Source organism: Primulina eburnea, chromosome 7 (genome assembly GCF_022965805.1).
Source record: "Primulina eburnea isolate SZY01 chromosome 7, ASM2296580v1, whole genome shotgun sequence".
Lineage (NCBI taxonomy): Eukaryota > Viridiplantae > Streptophyta > Magnoliopsida > Lamiales > Gesneriaceae > Primulina > Primulina eburnea.
Window position 1 is genome coordinate 38,537,941 of NC_133107.1, and position 16,810 is coordinate 38,554,750.

Here is a 16,810-nt window from a genome sequence, read left to right on the forward strand (position 1 = left end):
TCTCAGCTCTAAGGCCTCGAATGAAATGAGCGCCTTTGTCTTTGTCATTGGAAGCAATGTAAGGAGCAAACAAGCAACCCTCCTCAAACTTGAGAATATACTGACCGACATCCAAGCTCCCCTGTCGAAGCTCCAAGAACTCCTCGCTCGAAGTGCATCGGGGAAATACTTGTCATAGAACAAGTCTGTGAACTCTGACCACTTCAATGTCGCAACAGTCACACCAACCTTGGTTGCATTCCACCAAATGCGGGCAGCCTTAACCAACATGAAAACGGCACAACTGATCCTGTCTTTGTCCTCGTACTGGAGATGATCGAAGATCGCCTCTGAAGCCTTGACCCACTCGACAACAACTAAAGGATCGGTGCTACCTGCGAATTCCGGTGGATCCATCCTCTTGAAAGCAGAAAAGACGGCATCAGTGCCAACTGCCTGAGCTACTTGGCCTCTCACTTGGCCTCTACCCTGTCCTGTACCTTGCATACGAATGAGCTGCTGAATCTGCTCGCTATGCACCTTAGCCTGCTCCTTAAGCAACTTGCCGAACTCGTCGACAACTCTAGAGGAAGAACTATCCTCCCCCTCTACTTGCTTTCCTCTTAGGTGGCATACTCTACAATTGCTCACAAGACACCAATCAATAGATAACAATGAATAAATAGATGCAAAGAAAACATACCCGGACAGTTGAAAGTAGACGAAGTCATATGCATTGGTCCGAAGAACACCGCTCTGATACCACTAAATGTGACACCCTGACCCATAACATTAAAAATACACAGCGGAAATAAAATTTTCTTTAAAATATGGAAGGAGTTTCAAAATACATTTCATAAAAATGTTTACAAAATAAATACATGATCATTCAAATGATATGCAAAATACAAAATAATCATTCTTATGATCATGTCCAAAATGATACAAAATAATCTTCCTTCCAACGGTGTATGCATATGACCCCCATCCACGATCACTGTCCTGGTCGGTCACTCTTATCTGCATCACATGAAAATAACTGAAATGAGAATAAATCTCAGCAAGTGGAACTCTAACATAGCAATGATACAATATACTCTGTAAAACATGACTTTAAAATCATAAATACCATCAACTCTGAAACATTAATAATATAGCAATAACTGTAGCAATAGCAATAGCAATAGATAGCAATACAATGGTATTTCTCTTTTCTCTGGTTGGATTGATATCAATAGTATCTCTGACTGTGGTTGCAAATATCCCATCGATATAAATCGATAACTGTGAGGGATAAAAGCCTATGGTTGTTGATCAACTAATTGCATGCAATGCTCTGACTATGATTCAATCAATCCAATAAAACATTTGAACTCTGAATAGCATTTAAAGCCGTCGTTTCACAATCTCTTATTTTCTCTTGTATTCCCTTTTGACAATAGTGAGACATCAATGCCTCCAATAGATAATCAATGGGATCAATACATAACAATGAATCAATTGAAGGGAATATCACTTTAAAATCTTTAAAACACAATACATATAACATCATGTGAGCAAAGGGATGAAATTCCACTTACAAACCAATAGAACTCCTCCAAACTATACTCTTGGTACACCACCTACAACAATAATCCATAAATAACACCAATATCAACTCTATATCCAAAAATACAAGTCAAATAATCCATTAAACCAACCAATACACCAACCTATAGCATCTCATTACCAAAAACCATGATAGAACTCAACCAAAAACTCACCTAAGCTTCCTTATACCACGGAGAACCTCGATCTCAAGTCGAAAATCCAACTAGATCCAAGAATCAAAAGTAGGAAGTGAATGAAATGGTAGAAAACCCTAAGAAAATGAGAGGAAATCGGAAATGAAGGAAGAAGATAAGGTAAAGTATGGCCAACAACTCCCAAAAAGTCACTTAAATTCTCGCCCATACCACGACCGCGGGTGCGACAACACAAGGGCCGCGGGTGCGCTGAGCTCACGGCAATCCAAACAATTCCTGAACCACTAACACCGCGGGTGCGGCGCTGCAAGCAACGCGGGTGCGGTGCACACCGCGGGTGCGGTCCTTGCACTACCGCGGGTGCGGTGATGCCACGGCCTCAAAAAACCAAAATCATGAACAGTACACCGCGGGGGCACTCCTCTAAGAGCGCGGGTGCACTCTTGCTACGGCAATGAACAAAACCAACGCAACTAAGATCGATCCGAAACTCTGAAACGAACAACCAACAACAACTAACACCTCAAGAACAATAATAACCAATAATACTATGGCCCAAAACACAACTCTAAACATCTAATCGCATAACCCAAATAAACATACAAAACTTAAACCGTACCGTACACCGGGCTCGGCTATTACAGTATGTGTGCAAACAACAGGTGGGGCAGAATCTGGGTCACGACAGAGATGAGTTCGAGTTAGAGTGGTGACTACGGGCGCAGAAGATCACTAGTGGTGTCAGACTAGACTTGTACTACTTGTATTTTATGGTTTGTAATAAACATTAGAGATATGTTTGTATTAGAACAAGACATGTTTGTATGTTTGTATAATAAGTAAAGATTTTATGCTTATGTATATACATTAAAATTAATGTTAAAAAGCGAAAATTTGACCCACATTTTCTCACAGATCCATTTAATCCCGAAAAGAACTGAGTTAGAGCCCGGGTCCCCACACCTTAGTTCTTGAATGGCAAGCTAATCTCCAATCTTCCCTTTGAGCCCACCTTGCGCAAATATTAAGCCCACCACCAACAAGCTAGAACCACTCTAATTTTGCACTAGAACAATTAGAGCATTTTTCTTTGAGAAGTGTTTTGTTTCTCCAACAATTGAAGAACAAGAATGAGAGAAAAATGGAGAGAAGAATTCCCTAGGAATTTCAGCCATTGCATGTATCAGACAAGGGACGAAGACTTTTCTTGGTAGTGGGAAAAAGGTGTAAATTCCAAAGGCATGCCATGCCTTGGATGTTGCAAAAGTTGTCTCCCAACTTTTCACCTCCCATGCATACAATTATTATTTGATTTTTAACAATTAAAAATCCATGGACTTATTTTAATTATCTCAAACATATTTGAGACGAATTAAACATTACTTGAATTCACTCAAGTCACTAATTGAATAATTATTTCTAATTGGGCTCTACAATGCCCAATATTGTTTAATTAATCCAATACTTGAATTAATTTAATTATTTGGACTCTACTAGGTCCACTAGTGTTTAATTAATTCAACACTTGAATTAATTTAATTAGTCCATAATAATGTTTATGAAAATCACAATTTTCAAATACATTATTTATTTGGCCAACTTTTAATCTAGGAACACTTCCACAAATTAAAAGTCACATTTATCTCATAGAAGTCATACTTCTATTTTATTTATGCTTATAAACTCATTTACAAGCGGTTCAACACATTGAACAATTTTACTTCTCAACGGGATCTAGAAAGCTAGTACTTGTGTGGCCCTCAATGGTTCATTGATACAACTAGCCGTGGGTTCACATTTCCATGTGATTCAGACTAAACATGTCCTTATATTGAGCATACCTCAATTGCTCCATTCTTAATTATCAACTCTTTAATAATAAGAACGTCAGAACTCAAGTCTGATAGTACCCAACGAATCATGTTAAATGCCTAGCATCATCGCTTACATGATTCCCTAGGTATCAAATGATAGTGCCTGCAAGAACCATTCAATTATGGTTAGCGTACAGTACAGTCCCTTCAACTCATATATCCCGATCGATTCGACAACCATTGGTTTATCGAGAGTTGTCAATGAATCGATACTATGTGTTATGTAGTAGTTGCATCGATGGTGTAATCTATGAAACCCTTTTCATAATTACCACCATACTCTGATCAGAGATTTCAACCTACATACACATGAGAACACATAGGATATCCATACCCGAAGGTAAGCGGTGAATCACCGACTACAATGCATCGACTCCTATATGTTTCGACAGAACACCCAACCTTGCCACCTGATGACCTATTGAGAGCCGGTAAACAAGTCAAAGTGTAATTCTAGCACATAGAGTCTCAATTTTGTCCCGGGTCATAAGGACTAATGGTGTAAAACCATAAACTATGACTTTTCCACTCGATAAATGAGAACCACTTGGAAAGTCCTTTATGGAGTATTGTTCAGTGCATTCTACCAGGAGCACCTATCTGCATGTTCGGACATCACAATGTCCCCTACCAATGAAACATGGTACTCACATCGCAGATACTAGTCTCTAACTCGAGCTGCCTATATCCTTCTTAGCGGCGGCTGAATCGACTAGGAACTGTTTAGAATATACAGTATTCCAAATATTAGTTTCATGATACTCATCATATGAGCATCTCATATTCTTTCTACTATTTGTATATTCAAGGACTTTATCTATGCAACTAGCATGGGTATACAGATAAAGAAGTGACAAAATGATACTTTCAAATATTATCAAAATAAAGATCGTTTATACATAGAGTTTCATTGTGAACACTCGGCCAACACTTGGCTCGACGGGCACCTACTCTAACAATCTCCCACTTGCACTAGAGCCAACTACCCATATGTTTCTAACCCATCGATTTGCGATGCTTCTCGAACAATGGTCTAGGTAAAGGCTTAGTTAGCGGATCAGCAACATTATCTGCGGAGTCGACTTTGTCAATCATGACATCTCCTCTTTCCACGATCTCTCTGAGGATGTGGTACTTTCTCAATACGTGTTTGGACTTCTGATGAGACCCTGGCTCCTTTGCTTGAGCTATAGCTCTCGTGTTGTCACACAACACCGGGGCAGGAGCAACTCCATTTGGAATGACGTCCAACTCTTAGACAAAATTTCTTATCCAAACAGCCTTTTTTGCTGCATCTGATGCAGCAATGTATTCGGCCTCTGTGCTGGAATCCGTAGTACTGTCTTGCTTGGGACCTTTCCAAGAGACAGCAGCACCATTGAGCATGAATACAAACCCTGATGTTGACTTCGAGTCATCGATATCGCTTTGGAAGCTAGAGTCGGTATAGCCCACCAATTTCAGTTCTCCACCCCATAGACCAAGAACAACTTATTGGTCCTTCTCAAATACTCGAGGATATCTTTCACAGCTATCCAGTGTGGAAGACCAGGGTTCGATTGATATCTACTCACTACACTTAGTGCGAAAGCCTCGTCAGGACGTGTAGATATCATCCCATACATGATGCTACCAATCGCAGATGCATAAGGAATGCTTGTCATCGCCGCTATCTCTGCATCAGTCTTGGGAGACATAGACTTGGATAGGGACACGCCATGACACATTGGTAGATGTCCTCTCTTGGACTAATCCATCGAGAACCGCTTCACGATGGTAACAATATATGTGGACTGGATGAGACCAAGCAATCTCTTTGATCTATCTCTATAGATCTGTATTCCCAATACAAAATATGCTTCACCCAAGTCTTGCATCGAGAACTTACTTGCTAACCATATCTCAGTTGATTGCAACATTCCTACTGTTGGATCCCGGTTTTCTACACGCCCAAACGTAGCGGAAGTTTTAAAATTTTTTATTTTATTTTGAAAAACAAAATAATTTTGCTTTAGGCGCTCGTATGATTTAACAAAACAAACATACATAGGATGTTAGAATTTATACCTTCGGTGAAAATTTCACAAGGCTCCAACTATTCCGGATTTAGCGGAGATAGCTCTTGATGAAATCCCTACGAACATTCTTCGATCTCCTAATCCGGTCCACGACTGGAAGATTTGTTCCTCCTCTAATTTGCACTAGAAAATTAGAAGATGTTTTTGCGTAGAGATATAACACGAAAAATTCGACTCAAAGTTTAAGCCAAATTTTTATTTTTTTTGCTTTTGAAGGAATTTTCGAGAGCTTCCTTTGAGAAATTGGGAAGACCCAAAAGTTATCAAAAGTCTTCTTGGGTGGATGCCTATTTACGTAAGAAATAAGATTTAAAATCTTATGATATTTTCTAATCTAATATTTACTTAATTAATCTTGTCAATTAAGATAATTAAAGTTTCTAAAATTGCATCCCATATTTTGCCAATCTCGAAAATCCTATTTTCTTTGAGATAATGGAGGCTACCCTTTTTATATTCTAAAAATAGTTTTTAACCTAAATTCCATAATTTGGATTTAGGTTCCTAAATTAAATTTAATGGGCTTTGTTAATTAAATGGACTAGTCAAACTAGTTTAATTAATTATATTAAAGTCCATTAAGAACTTTAATCATTTAATATGTTGGACTTGAACTCCTACAAGCCCATTAAACATATATTCCATCATATTTAATTTAATATTTAATAAACCCAACTTTTGAGTTTAATAAATTAAATTAATTATAAATTCAACATTTGAATTTAAATTGTGAATTCAACTCCTTGAATTTTATCACCTCCAAAATTTAATATTTAATAAACTCAACTTTTGAGTTTAATAAATTAAATTCTCAAATTTATAAATTCAACTCCTTGAATTTATTCTTTCAAAATTTAATTATCATAAATTCAACTCCTTGAATTTACTTTTTAATATAAATTCAACTTCTTAAATTTATTCTCTCAACGGGAACAAACGATCAAGTGCTTGTGTGACCCTCAATGGTTCAGGGATACAGCTAGCCGTGGGTTCACAACTCTTTGTGATTCAGGACATAATCCTTTATTCGGGCTTACCCTAGTTAGCCCCATTATTTTCATCAACACATTGATCAAGAATGTCAGAACTCTTTTCTGATTGCACCCATCAGATCATGATAAGAGCGTCTAGTAGCATCGCCCCATGATCCCCTAGGTATCACTGATAGTGCCTGCAAGAACCAGTAGATTATGATTAACGTACAGTATGGTCCCTTCATCTCATATACCCCGATCGAATCTGCAACCATTGGTTCATCGAGGGTTGCATATTAAATCGATAACTACGTGTTACATATAATAGTGGCATCGCGTGTACTATTGGAGAACTCCTTCTCCAATGTACATCTCATACTCTGGCCAAAGATTCCATGCACTATTATTACATCAGATCACATAGGATATCCACACCCGTAGGTGAGCGGTGAATCCCCGACTACAATGCACTGGCTCCTATATGTGTCGCAACTGTACCCAACCTCACCACCTGATGACTCTCCTGGAGCCGGTAAACGAGTCAAAGCACAGCCCTAGCATATAGAGCCTCAGTGTTTTCCAGGGTCGTAAGGACTAATGGTGTACAATCATAACCACGGACTTATCCTCTCGATGAATGATAACCACTTGGAAAGTCCGAGGGAGGGTTGTTCGGTATAATCATCATATGACTACCCATCTGCATGTTTGGACATCTCTATGCCCTTACCAAGAAACGCAGTACACAACATCACAGATGCTAGTCTCGAGCTCAAGCGGCCTTTATCCCTGTTTTAGGCGGCTGAATCGACTAGGAACAAATTTAGAGTATGCAGTGTTTACAAATGAGTTTCAACATCGAATTACGATTCATTTGTATTAAAACATAATCAAGGACTTTATATATGCTGTTTGCATGGGTATACAGATAAAGTATAACAAGACAATAAAAAGTTAAATTATATTAAAATAAAGATTGTTTATTTCACTTGAGTCAATAAATTCCCTAGTCAACCGTTGGCTTGCAGGGCATCTACTCTTACAATCTCCCACTTGCCCTAGAGCCAACTACCCTTAATCCCATTGCTTCGCGATGCTTTTCAAACAATGGTCCTGGTAAGGGCTTTGTAAGTGGATCAGCAACATTATCTGCAGAGGGGCCTCTCTCGACTGATATGTCTCCTCTTCCCACAATCTCCTGTATGATGTGGAACTTCCTCAGTACATGTTTGGATCACTGATGAGACCTTGGTTCCTTTGCTTGCGCAATGGCACCTGTGTTGTTCCAGTACAACGGGACTGGATCAACTCCATTAGGAATAATACCCAACTCTTGGACACAATTCCTCATCCAAACTACCTCTTTGGCTGCATCAGATGCAACAATGTATTCAGCTTCAGTGGTGGAATCCGCAACAGTGTCTTGCTTGGAACCTTTCCAAGAGACAACCGCACCATATAGCATGAATACAAAACCAGAGGTCGATTTCGAATCATCTATGTCACATTGGAAGCTAGAATCTGTGTAGCCTTCCAATTTCAATTCTCCACCCATAAACCATGAAAAAATTCTTAGTCCTTGTCAAGAACTTAAGAATATCTTTCACGGTCTTCCAATGCATTGGACCAGGGTTCGCCTGATATCTGCTTGTAACACTCAAAGCGTAAGCAACATCAGGACGTGTCGATATCATAACTTACATGATACTACCAATAGCTGACGGATATGGAATACGTGTCATCATCTCTATATCTTCCTCAGTTTTGGGACACATAACTATAGATAGAATAATACCATGACAAATTGGTAAGTATCCACTCTTGGACTCTTCCATAGAGAATCGTTTTATAATGGTATCGATATAGGTGGCTCGGGTGAGTCCGAACATCCTCTTTGATATATCTCTATAGATTCGTATTCCCAATACGTAGGATACTTCACCCATGTCTTTAATGGAGAATTTACTGGCTAATCATACTTTAGTTGATTGCAGTAATCCTACAACATTCCCAATGAGCAGGATATCATAATCATAAAGTACTAGGAATGTCACTGTCCTCCTACTAATTTTCTTGTACACACATGGTTCCTCAGGATTCTTAGCAAAACCAAACTCTTTGATAGTGCTATCAAATCTGAGGTTCCAACTTCTTGACTCCTGCTTGAGACCATATATTGATCTCTGAAGTTTGCATACCTTATGCTCACTTCCTATTGATGTGTATCCCTCAGGTGGAGACATATAAATTTCCTTTTTGATGTCTCCATTGAGAAATGCAGTCTTTACATCCATTTGCCAAATCTCATAGTCATACCATGATGCTATGGCTAGTAGTATTATAATGGACTTAAACATAGCAACTGGTGAAAATGTTTCCTCATAGTCAACTCCTTGCCTTTGAGTATAATATTTTGCAACCAGCTTTGCTTTGAAGGTCACTACCTTCTCATTCGCCCCAAGCTTTCTTTTGTAGATCCATTTGCACTCTATAGGAACGATTCCCTCAGGTTGATCCACAAATGTCCAGACTTGGTTTGAATACATAGAATACATTTCTGACTGCATGAATTCAAGCCATTTGGTTGAATCAGTATCAGATATTGCTTCCTTAAAGTTCATTGGATCATATCCAACACAAGACTCATCATGGTTTTGTTCATGAAGAAGCATATATCTAGCAGGTGGTCTAATAACCCTATCAGACCTCCTAGGAGCTTGTACTTCAACTACTGGTTGTTGGAGATTAGGTTCAACTACTATAGTTGAGGGAGTATCTTGAATTTCTTCAAGTTATATCATCTTGCATTTTTCTATCTAATAGAAATCCTTTCCATAAAGGTGTCATTTCTTGAAACAAATACTTTTGCTTCATTGGGATGATAGCAATAATATCCAATAGAATTCTCTGGATATCCTACAAAGTAGCACAAAGTGGATCTACTATCCAATTTGTCTCCCACTGTCTGCTTCACGTAAGCAAGACATCCCCATATTCTCATGTAAGAATATTTGGGATTTTTTCTCATCCATATCTCATATGGTGTTTTATCCACTGCTTTTGTATGGACATTATTCAACAACATTGCCGCAGTTTCAAGTGCAAAGCCCCGAAACGATGTAGGCAATTCAGTGAATCCCATCATAGGTCGAACCATGTCCAACAAGGCTCGCTTATGACGTTCAGAAGCATTATTCAATTGTGGTGTTGCTGGTGGAGTCCACTGTGATAAAATATCATTCTCTTTTAGATAACCAAAAATTCAGCACTTAAGTATTTTCCACATCGATCAGATCGAAGTGCCTTAATACTTCTTTCCAGCTGATTTTCTACTTCAGATCTGAACTCTTTGAACTTTTCAAATGCTTCAGATTTGTGTTTCATAAACATACTCATACCTCGAATGGTCATCGGTAAGGATAATGAAGTAGGATTGCCCATATTTTGTGCTAACACTTAGTGGGCCACAAACGTCTGTGTGGATCAAATCCAGTAGACCATGCGCACGTTCCACGTTTCCATCGAATGAAGTCTTGGTCATTTTTCCTTTTAGACAGAATTCACAAGTAAGTAGAGAATTTATGTTTGACAAGTCAAACATGCCTTCTCCCACTAGTTTGTGCATCCTTCTTTGGGAAATGTGACATAGTCTAGCGTGCCATATTTGTGTGGATTTGGATCATCTAACTTTCTTTTGTTTGTTGTTGAAATCATGTTTATTTGGACATTCACTTATCATTTCCAGAACATTTCTGGCACATATAATTTCTTATGTCCGGAATTCTTGCAGTGAAATAAATATGTTCTAATTTATCGGGTTTTGTAGGCCCTTTAAGTGTCCTTCAGAGTTTGCCTCTTATTGGGATTGTTGTTTTTCTGAGGGGCAGAACATTTCTTTCCCTTACCTTGTGGGCTATTTTCGTCTGACGAGAGGGCCATAAAAAAAAAAACAATTCCATGTTTTATGGTGATCTCATAAATTATAAGCGTATTGAATAGCTCTTCAAGGCTATCATCTATCTTATTCAATTCACCATAATCCCGTCAAATGAGGAAGAGAAAAACAACAAATTGATGTTATCTAGTAACTCGTTAGGAATAACATATTTCAGGCCCACCACATCCTCAATAAGCCCAATCATATGTACACCATGCTCATGGGCCAGAGCCCCATCTTGCATGCATGTAGTCATGAGCTTTTAAAATGGTGTGCATCCTTGTAGGAGTTTCATGCACCATGCAACTCTTGCACGTGCATTCGAATGTCAACAGCATTCAACACTTCCTCAAACTGTCTCTACAGTTCATTTGACAAAGAAGCGAGAATGTTACACTTTAGCTTGTATAATATGGTCCTACCATCTTGCATACTTTGTCAGTTCAGCAGGAGTGACATTAGTGTGTATGCCATTTTCTCCGAATTCAGAACAATTTTCCCAACCAGTCTTGAAAAATAGATTTGGTTAGCTTGTTAATCACAAAATAGGATTATGTGACGAAATCGAAAATATACTGATACGGAAACAAAATAATGGTTGCTGATTATTTTAAAATAATTTTAAGATATAAAATATGGATTTTATTTTATAAATCTCCCTCCCACTATTTTGACATTTCCACCACCCTCTGATGAAAAAGGGAAATCGTATTTCCTTAGTGGGCACGTAGAGTTCAATTAGCCAATTATAATCCCGAATAATATCAGCCAATTATAATTTCTAAAAGGTAGAATCCAATTGCATCCCTATGCAACATCCGCGTGTTTTGCCTCATGTTTAATAAGGACCCAATAATATGACGTCGTTTTTTTTTTTGCGTGCCAAACCAACCCATCAATATTGAATTGTAGTAGACGGTCGCCATGAGATCCCCCAATAATATGAGCCGAAGTCATCGGAGTTCCACTCAATTCACATCATATGTCCGATGGATGTCACAGCTTTCCGGCGTACAGGCCTCCCCAATAATATGAGCTAGACACTGTCCGCGGGTAGCGATCAACATGCAACCACGGTTGATGGAAGGCAAGGAAAAATTAAACTCTTTTAATTTTTAATTATTCGGTTTGATATAAATTTTGAATCTTATTCAAAATGAGGGATTTTAATTTTAAAATTTTCTCATCATTTTAATTTAAAAATCGCGTGCCACGATTTTGTATGTTTGCCGGATTCATGCAACTATATTATATAATAATATACATACATGCATACTACTATATATCACATATATCATAATATGACATTCAACAATAAATAAGGATGATCGATCGCCAACACTATTAGATCCATGTGAGCCATAAATGGATCCAGGTCCAAACCTAGGTGAATGTAGGGATGCAAATGCAACTATTACAAGAGCTTCCAATATTTTACATGTCTTCATCTCGTTCATCGGGCCCACCATCTTCCAGTCTTGATCTCCTACTATTTCTAATAATTACATTTAAATAACCATGACACATAAGGGATACATCTCATGAGGTGCGAACGGGCCATAAACCAAGCTCACTTTAATAATATTAAATATTAAAAACGAATAAAACAGTAAAATATCCTAACATACACCTAACAAATTGGTCAATGTTCTCGATCATCCTTTATGTATTTAATATCAAATATTAACATCAATTTAATAAAATAATTTATTTAATTGATAAATCATATATCTAATAATTTTATCTCTAACCACCACAATTATTAAAAGATTTAATAAGTTAATAAACTCCTTTATTTAATTTTCAATTAAATCAATAATAATTGATTTCTTGTAAAAACTCATTTTTACCATAAATAATTAAAATCATATTCTAATTATTTATTTCACAAGAAAATTATTAATTTTCCAAAAATTAATTTCCAAAATAAAATTGAACCAATTTTCAAAAATAACAATTTTACCCAAAAATTTGAAAAATCAGAAAATCGCACCGTAGGCCCAAACAATTCAAGCCCATTATTCAGCACACTTTCCCGAGACGCTCCCGGGCAGCCGCCCACACACTGCCCGCCCGCTGCCCGAATGTTTCGGGCAGCGGCAGCGGCCCTGTGCGCGCAGGCGTCCGGCGCCTGCGCAAGCGCGGTGCGCTGCCCTGCGCGCCCGGACTGCCCGGAACAGTTCCGAGCAGATTTAATTATTTTTTATATTTCGAAAATCTGGAAAAAATAAATTTTAATGGTGCTACAATTTTCTGAAAAATTTTCTTGTGTGGTTAGAATAAATTATTCAATATCAAAACCATACGATTTAGAAAAACCTGGCTCTGATACCACTGTAGGATCCCGGTTTTCTACACGCCCAAACGCAGCGGAAGTTTTAAAATTTTTTATTTTATTTTGAAAAAAAAAATAATTTTGCTTTAGGCGCTCGTATGATTTAACAAAACAAACATACATAGGATGTTAAAATTTATACCTTCGGTGAAAATTTTACAGGGCTCCAACTATTCCGGATTTAGCGGAGATAGCTCTTGATGAAATCCCTACGAACATTCTTCGATCTCCTAATCCGGTCCACGACCGAAAGATTTGTTCCTCCTCTAATTTGCATTAGAAAATTAGAAGATGTTTTTGCGTAGAGATATAACACGAAAAATTCGACTCAAAGTTTAAGCCAATTTTTTTTTTTGCTTTTGAAGGAATTTTCGAGAGCCTCCTTTGAGAAATTGGGAAGACCCAAAAGTTATCAAAAGTCTTCTTGGGTCGATGCCTATTTACGTAAGAAATAAGATTTAAAATCTTATTATATTTTCTAATCTTATATTTACTTAATTAATCTTATCAATTAAGATAATTAAAAATTCTAAAATTGCATCCCATATGTGGGGATCCGGACGCTAATCATCTTTGGGATTTAATTATCAATCAAGATAAACAGGGTCTAAAATTTTTTTCTTTAAAATACAGAAGTTAATGTAATCAATCTATTATACAAACCAGTATAATAATACAAATCTTGTACAACATTTATTCAAACTAGTCTAAGATTCAATTACTAATTTCAAGTATTAAACCAGGTCTACAATAGTCCGGAATCACCACTCTAAATTCGTCTTCTCTCATCATCTTCTGACCCCGATCTTGTCCCACCTGTTGTCATGCATACATTGTGGGACCCGGACGCTGATCATCTTCTTAATCATCTTTGGGATTTAATTATTAAGTAAGATTAAACATGGTCTAAAAATTTTTCTTTTTAAACATGCAAAAGGTAATGAAATCATGCTATTATACAAACCAGTATAATAATATAAATTCTGTACAACATACATCTAGTTCAATTAAGGTTTAACTACTACAATCAAGTAATAAAACCTATCTATATCCAAGTCCGGAATCACCACGCTAAACTCGTCTTCTCTCATCATTTTCTTGATCCCGATCTTGTCCCACCTGTTGTCATGTACACATACAAAACAAGACAACAGCCGGATACTCCGGTGAGAATAAATCCCAGTATAAAACATGGTAAACATGCATATACATAAAGTAAATCATGAAATATTCTATCATGAATAAACTTAAAAACAATAGATTTCTTAATCTGTGAAATCAACTCAAAATAAGCATGCAACTCAAATCTGTTAAACATGCTACTCAAATCAAATCATAAAAACATGCTATCATGACTGAAAGCAATAAAAATGGGTTTCATAGTATATGAAACCACATCCATAAACGCATGCAGTTCTAGTCAAATCATGTCTAGACTCGACTCAACTATAACTCTAGGGATCCCGGTGTGAATAAGACGATCTATCACCTACCCTCCCAATCGAGGTGACTGTATGTCTTATTCCTAGACTTCGGCCTGATCTGTATCCACATCTACAATAGGAGACTGATCTTCCCCTAAGCTGTGATATCACCGAACGTCTAGAAGTTTGACTGTTCTGTCAAGATTCCCTATCTTAAATGCAATGAATAACAATCTTTAAACAATGTATAATCATCTCAAAAGATTTGAATACAAGTATATAAACAAATCACAATCATATTACAAGATAAACAATAAATCTAGTATGTGATTTTGGTTGGGAAACTCAAATGGGATCTCATTTGAGTTGTATCTTCCCGAATATCACATGAATTATACCTTTGTCTTCCAGGTCTGACGAAGACAAAGTCTGGTATTCCAATCTGTCCATATCAATCTGATAATGACAATTCATAAAAATACCATATCAGTATATAACTCAATTCAAAATCTGTTCTGATTAATCTTCAACTCAATACACAACATGTTCTGATCAATACTCAATTCAGTACATAATCTGACCAATGTCTGAAGAAGATACAATCTACTTAATGTCATCGATATCACCATACAATCTAAATCAATACTGAATCTGATCAATATCAATCTCTTGATGTTTCGACAGTATAACAATACAATCTTAATATCCCATCAATCTCAACATCACAGATATAATACCAGAACACATAATCTCAATATCGGTATATTTAAAATCAGTGATACACAATTCTGATATCAAAATCGTAGTCAATATCTTTCGAAAATCATAATAATTGCATAAACAGTCTATTCTGAAATCTGACTTCAATTATACAATATCTACGGTAGCAGAGATTCAGTTCTGTCAATATCACAATTTCAAATCATATCTAAACGCAACAACACTTACGTCCTTGTGTAGCCTGCGTCGATAGAAACTCGGTGTTGTACTCGGATTACAAATCAGACGGACGGATTTCCCGTAACTCACAAATCTCTGCCTTTAAGAATTTCCTGCTTCTCTAAGCTATTCTTTCCTTTTGTTCGACTGAATCCAAGAAATTGCATGTTATATATATATATTGCATGTCTATGGGGCAAGTGGCTCATTTTTCATGTTACACGTTGCACCGCGGGTGCAGTCTCTCTTGCACCGCGGGTGCGCTCAGTATACGGATATACATTACTTTTCCAAAAGCTTCGACCGAGGTTGCGGTCCTGTTCTTACCGCGGGTGCGGTCCTTCTAGCACCGCGGGTGCGGTGTGGCTACGGCCTTTCTTACAAAAATTCATAATTTATGAACGCGGGTGCGGTTATGTTTGCACCGCGGGTACGGTCTTGCAAACCCTAATTTCTCACGTCTTTTCTTCCCTCCTTGCATGTCATGCATTCTCGTATCTTCCGAGTGTAATAGCCGAGCCCGGTGTACGGTACGGTTTAAGCTTTACTTGTTATTTGGGTTATGTGATTAGATGTTTAGAGTTGTGTTTTGGGCCATAGTATTATTGGTTATTATTGTTTTGAGGTATTAGTTGGTGTTGATTGTTCGTTTCAGCATTTCGGATTGATTTTAGTTGCATTGGTACTGTTCATTGCCGTAGCTTGAGTGCACCCGTGCTCTTAGAGGAGTGCCCCCGCGGTGTACTGTTCATCATTTTGGATTTGGAAGGCCGTGGCATGACCGCACCCGCGGCAGTGTAAGCACCGCACCCGCGGTGAGACCGCACCCGCGGTAAATGTAGCACCGCACCCGCGGTCATCGTGCATGGGAATTGTTTTGGTTGGCCGAAGGCATAGCGCACCCGCGGTGCTTCTGTGACCGCACCCGTGGTGTAAGTATGGGCGAGTTTTTAAGTTGCTTTTTGGGAGTTGTTGGCCATACCTACCTTATCTTCTATCTTCATTCTCGATTTTCCTCTCTAGAACAAGGGTTTTCTCCATTTTCAATTGCTTCCTACCTTTGATTCTTGGGTTTATTTGGATTTCCGACTTGAGATCGACGATCTCCGTGGTATAAGGAAGCTTAGGTAAGTTTTTGGTGCGATTCTATCATGGTTTTTGGAGATAAGTTGTTATAGGGTGTTGTTATTGTTGGTTTAATGGATTATTTGACTTGTATTTGTGGATATAGAGTTGATATTGGTGTTGTTTATGGATTATTGTTGTAGGTGGTGTACCAAGAGTTAGTTTGGAGGTGTTCGATTGGTTTGTAAGTGGAATTTCATCCTTTATGCTCACATGATATTATATGTATTGTGTTTTAAAGGTTTCAAAGTGTTATTCCCATCCATTGATCCATTGTTATGTATTGATTTCATTGATTATCTATTGGAGGTATTGTATATCTCAATATTGTTAAAAAGAGAATACAAGAGAAAAGATAGAGATTGCGAAACGACGGCTTTAAATGATATTCAGAGTTCAA